Genomic DNA, 6,225 nt, shown 5'->3' with positions numbered 1-6,225 from the left:
GCTCTTTTTCCAACTTAGGACAAGATTTGTCTCCATACACCGTTTAAGAACTTTGGAAAGATTATGGAGACAATCCTCAAAGGTGGTTCCAAACACAAAAAAATCATCCATAAAAACTTCAAGACATTTGTCCACCATATCCAAAAAAATGGCCAGTATGCACCGTTGAACTGTAGCGGGTGCATTGCAAAGCCCTAACGGCATACGTCGAAAAGCGAAGGTGCCATAGGGGCAGGTGAAGGTATTCTTTTCTTGATCATCCAAAAATACAAGTACTTGATTGTACCCTGAATAACCATCAATAAAATAGTAGAAACTTTGTCCTGCTAACCGTTCTAGGATTTGGTCGATGAAGGGCAATGGAAAATGGTCCTTCCTAGTAACGGCATTCAGTTTTCTATAATCTATGCATACTCGCCATCCAGATGATATATGAGTGGGAAGTAGTTCACCTTCTTCATTCTCAACCACAGTAATACCAGATTTCTTAGGTACTACTTGAGTGGGACTGACCCATTTACTATCGGATATGGGATAGATGATTCTAGCATCTAACCACTTTACCACCTCTTTCTTTACTACTTCACGCATGTTTGGGTTCAATCTCCTCTGCATATCTCGATGGGGTTTGGCATGTTCCTCAAAATGAATATGGTGCATGCAAATGGAGGGGTCAATTCCTTTTAAATTGGCAATGGACCAACCGATAGCCTCTTTGTGTTTCTTCAGAATACCAACCAATTGTGCTTCTTGATTAGGGGTCAAGTCTGATGCAATGATTGCCGGGAGGGTGTCATTGAGTCCTAGAAATACATACTTGAGCATAGCAGGAAGGGGTTTCAATTCTAACGTAGGTGGTGATTCTAAAGATGGGACTATTGGTGTACTGGCTAATGTGGGCAATGGCTCATACTTGATTGTCCATGGAGGAGTGGTTTTATCGTGTGGTGTATCCAACAAGATGTTAACTTCTTTCATATATTCCTCAAAGTCACACACTCCAAAGTGAGCCAAGCAAGTATCTAAGGGGTCTGGTGCTAGAATTATGGGTGTTGCATCTTCTATAATATCTTCTAGTGTATCTACTTCGAAGCAACTATCTATTGATGGTCCTTGGGAAGCACCAAACACATTCAGTCTTAGTTTCTTATTCCCAAATGATACATCCATGACTCCTGTCCTATAATTAATGCATGCATTTGCCGTAGCTAGGAAAGGTCATCCTAAGATAATGGGAATTTGTCTGGGGTTGCCACTTAATTCCATATCGAGAACCAGAAAATCAACTGGAAAGTAAAACTCATCTACCTTGACCAAGACATCCTCAAGCATTCCACGTGGTTCCTTAATTGATCTGTCGGCTAACTGCAGTGTGACTGATGTGGGTTTCAGTTCTCCGAATCTAAAAAGTTCATACACCGAACTAGGTAAAAGATTCACACTTGCCCCTAAATCCAGAAGAGCTTTTTCAATGTGATAATCTCCTATAACATAGGAAATGATGGGGGCTCCTGGGTCCTTAAGCTTTGGAGGAGTGGCATGCTGGAAGACAGAACTAGCCTATTCAGTGAGACGTACTTTCTTTGGAATTTGTGATCAAGATTTACGCTTTTGGGTGCACAAATTCTTCAAAAATTTGGCATAAGCAGGGACCTGTTTGATTGCATCTAGAAGGGAAAGATTAATTTGGACTTGCTTAAACAATTCCAACATCTCATCGAGTTTTCCTCCCTTCTTATCTGTAGGAATAGGGGCTTTCAGGGCATCCGGAAATGGGGCTTTAGGCAAGATGATTCTGGTGCAGTTGGTTCCTTCTCTATTTTCAGGTCCTCCTTGTTCTTGGGTGATTTGGATTCGGTTAGAGGTTTAGGGTCGGTCTCATTGGTTTTACTAGTGTGTTCAATGACCTTCCCACTTCTCAGAGTCATGATTGATTTCGCATGTTCAAAAAAAGCTTTTGGGGTATTAGAACTCTCAATCACAAATTGCCCTCTTGGGTTGCTCTCGAGTTGGCTAGGTAATTTTCCTTCTTCCCTCCTACTGAATGCAGTCGCTAGTTGACCTATTTGGGTCTCTAGCTTAGCAATGGATTGTGTGTGGGAGTTAAGGGTCTGAGTGTTGAGCTCTAATCGTTCTAGTGCTTTTAGAACTTTTTCCTCAAAAGCTGAGCTGTGACCAGTAGTAGACGGTTGAGGAACGTTTTGAAATTGATGGTATGGTTCATGCCTATATGTTGGGTCCTGATATTGAGGTCGAGGTGTGGCAGGACCAACCACTGGTTGTGGTCTCCAGAAAAAATTTGGATGGTTTCTCCAGTCGGGGTTATAAGTGTTCGAATATGGATCGTTTCCTGGTCTGCGAGCTTGTTGGACTTGAGCTTGCTGAACCTGCTCGTGCACAAACTCAGGAAATTGAGGTGCGGCTGGGCATTCACTAACAAAATAGTTCGGACTTGCACACAATGCACAAACTTCTTGGATTGGGTTAGGTGGAATCGGGGATTGTCCAGTATTTAGAAGATGATCTAATTTTTGGGACAGTTTATCTACCTTATGATGGATATCTATGGCATTTTCTACTTCATATATTCCACCTCTCTTTGGGTTTAACATGGGTTTATCTCTAATAGAGGCAGACATATGATGTAATAAATTTTCACTTAAAATTTCAAACAGTTGCCATGCCTCATCCTCACTTTTCAGCATGAATGTCCCACCGCATGATGCATCGACCATTTGTCGATGTCTTTCAGAGAGCCCATCATAAAAATATTGGATTAACTGCCACTTGGGTACAGCATGGTGGGGATATTTTCTAATAAGGTCCTTTAATCTCTCCCATGTTTCATGAAATATTTCTCCATCTAATTGGGAAAAACTAATTATGGTTTTCCTTATTTGATTAGTTTTTCCTATGGGAAAATATTTCTTGAGAAACTCTCCTTGCAGCTGGTCCTAGATTGATATAGTCATGGAATCCAAAGTATGTAGCCAGTATTTGGCTTTGTTATTAAATGAGAAAGAAAATAATTTTAACCTAAGAGTATCATCGGAGAAGTTGTGAATTTTGATAGTTGAACATATCTCAAGAAATTCTTCAAGATGTTTATAAGGGTCCTCATTACTAAGTCCATAAAATGAAGGTAACATTTGGATTATACTGGACTTAATTTCATGTTGAGTGGCCTCCACAGGGGGCACTTGAATACAAGGAGAGTAGGTATATGTGGAAGGAGTAAAGTACTCCTTCAGTTGCTTGGGTGGATCATTCTCCTGATTTCGGTCCATATTTTTACGTCGTTGGCTCTAAAGGTTCTTTCTATTTCTGAATCAAAAGGTTGGATTTCTGATCGTAACGATCTACGGTCAAGCATACACCTTACAATTATACTGTAGAGCAAACAGAAAAATTTTTTCTTTTTATAATATATATTTTTATAATAAAGTGAGAAAAGAATGAAGAAAATCTAAAGAGAAGAACCTAAGAATCTTAAATCTATGAAAAGGGAGAAATTAGTTAATGTTTAGATGTTAATTGCAATCAACTTAAACAAGTATAGACTCTCTATCCTAAGGTTAACTTAGATCTAGACAGCTCCTAACTTCCAAGACCGCCTTTGAGCACTCCAAGCTCAAGACTGACTAACTGACTCGGCCAGATAAGCATAAGATGTGGGAGGTTTCCTGCTCGTTGCTTTCCTTAGACACCAACTGAGTTGGCCAGGTCAGTCAATGGAACCAATTGAAAACCACTTTCTTTAACCACTTGCCTTAGACACTGAGCAATTAACCAATCCGCACTCGGTTCAACTCTAGAGCTTTCTTATCCTATTGAGCTCGAAATTTCTAGGGCTGACGTCTAGTTGATTTTAGATTAAGGTCTAGGTTATGCAAATGCAAGGGAGTGATTTGTGGGCCAAGGAAGGGTGATCAAATCCCCACCTTATCTTAGTTAATGGGTTGCGCCCTTAAAGTTAATTATGGAGATGAGATGCAAAGAAACAAGGTGTCCAATCAAGTTAGAAATTTTTATATTTGGGGTTACGCTATTTTAGTTAAGTGTTATGAAATGTCAGTGGCTTTTTTTTTTTTTTTCAACCATGCCAAGGTCCCCGACAATGGCGCCAAAATTTAATGCGTAGTCATTGATAGCACCAAAAATAAGTCTACTCACTACGTAGGTAGGATGAGTCGAGATCGTATCCTCAGGGACCTTGGGCTAAGTTGAGATTGTAAAATAAAAAAAAGAAGCATTGTTTTTGATTTAGAAAATAAATTATCTTAAAATTATTGTAATTAAAAAATAAAGAGCTCGAGAGTTTTGAATTAATTTTGCACTAGTAGAGTTGTATCTCTTTTTTTTTAATTAAATAGATGTGATTAATCTTAGGAAAAGTACCTATCTTTTCTCGACACGCCCCGTACCCGTAGATCATGGTGCATCTCCAGAAAGTACCAGGTAAACAACTCTTCTTTCCTCGGCACGCCCCATATCCACAGATCACGGTGCGTCTCTGAAAAGTAAAAGTTATTCCTAATATTAATCTAACAATAAAGCATAAATAAAAGCATATGAAAGAGAGCAAATAAAGAACTCATGATGATTTAAATAAAAAGCATAATCTTTATTGTATATAAAGAAATACAAGAAAGTTTAGAACAATAAACCATCTCTGTGTCGTTACAAAATTTCTTCTCCACTCCCAAGACTGCTAGCCTAGCTGCTCATGAAGTAGTCCCTTTCTATTCCTCTATGCAAGGCTCTAGAAGAATTTCTGGGTTCCCCCTCCAATGGGAGTACAAAAGTCTTTTTATAGGTGTTAGGAGGGAGGAGTTTTATATGATTTTTCGATGTAGGACTAAAGAAAATATAAATCTTTTCTCTCAAAATATTTCTAAATATTAGTTTTTTTTCTTTAATAAGCATCTGTTCGACCGCCATCAAAAACTCCCTGTGAACCTGTCTGCCGCATGGCCGCTCGCCGCATCCACGCGCTCACGCGCGATGCCGCACCCGCACCGCATCCGCCCCACATCCACGCCGCGTCCACGCGCTCACGCACGTGCACTCGCGCGCCCAGGAGTATTCCACATGAAACAACTTTTTCGTATTCCAAAAAGAAACTTTTGTTTCTTCACAATGACATCTATATCCTTTTGGATTCCTTGTATAGTATCTTCATTTTCTATAATACCATATGCATCCTTCTTTTATTTTAATTTTATTTTAAGTCCAAATTTCTTCAAACTTGAGTCTTTTTGATCTATGAATCGGACTCTTTGTATCGACGATCATCTTTCCTGTAAAACATAAAAAGAAGCATCAAATTCTTAATAAATAAAATAAATAAAATATAATTTTTTACTTTAAACGACTTAAATTAAGTGTTTATCAGTCTCCTAAAACTATTGCCCTAATCTTTGGGGTTCATCATAATCATAGACATAATAAGATGCAGCTAATATGATGAATCAATACCTCAAATAATAAATATCATTTCATAAGTTGAAAAATTATAAAAAAAAATTTCATCTTAACACACTTGCGATTGGCTTATAGGGTACTCTTCTTTCAATCTCCCACTTGCACTAAAGCCAATCGCCTTTATATCTCATACAATCAAGATGGTGATTATATAGCTATTTTGGTATGGCCTTAGTGAATGGGTCTGTTATATTATTCTTTCTGTCTACTCATTCAAGGACAACATCTTGTTTCTAACGAGATGGAAGCGTCTAAGGATGTGCTTGGATCTATAATGAGACCTAGGTTCCTTTGGTTGAATAATGGCCCCAGTGTTATCACGATAGAGTGACACTGATCCTTCATTCTTAGGATTAACTCTTAAATCTATGATGAATTTCTTCATCCAGATAGCTTCTTTAATGGCTTCACTAGTAGCGATGTACTCTGCCTCAGTAATTGAACCAGATACTATCTACTACTTGGAGCTCTTCCAACTCACTGCCCCATCATTTAGGGTAAACACATATCCTAATATCGACTTGCTATCATCCACTTTCCAATGATCTTTTCATGGATTAGCTTGAAATCTGATAGTTATGCCCAAAGCATAAGCTACATCAGGCCTGGTACATAGCATGGTAGACATAATTGATCCCATAGCCAAAGCATAAGGGATTTCATTCATCCTCTTTCTCTCCTCTAATGTCTTAGGATATATTTTCTTGGAGAGATGTATACTATGACTTACAGGCAAGTAAT

General features: G+C 38.6%; 1 non-coding gene across 1 annotated transcript; it reads left to right on the top strand.

Annotated features, from left to right (window-relative positions):
• Positions 1-2,794: 2,794 nt before the first annotated feature.
• LOC140851369 (small nucleolar RNA R71) lies at positions 2,795-2,900 on the top strand. The gene has a single exon (XR_012134121.1). It is a non-coding gene; the product is annotated as a small nucleolar RNA R71 (small nucleolar RNA).
• The last annotated feature ends 3,325 nt before the right edge of the window (positions 2,901-6,225 follow it).

The sequence above is a fragment of the Elaeis guineensis genome, chromosome 8, assembly GCF_000442705.2.
Source record: "Elaeis guineensis isolate ETL-2024a chromosome 8, EG11, whole genome shotgun sequence".
Lineage (NCBI taxonomy): Eukaryota > Viridiplantae > Streptophyta > Magnoliopsida > Arecales > Arecaceae > Elaeis > Elaeis guineensis.
Note: the sequence above shows the minus strand (reverse complement) of the source record. Positions and strands in the feature narration are given on the sequence as shown.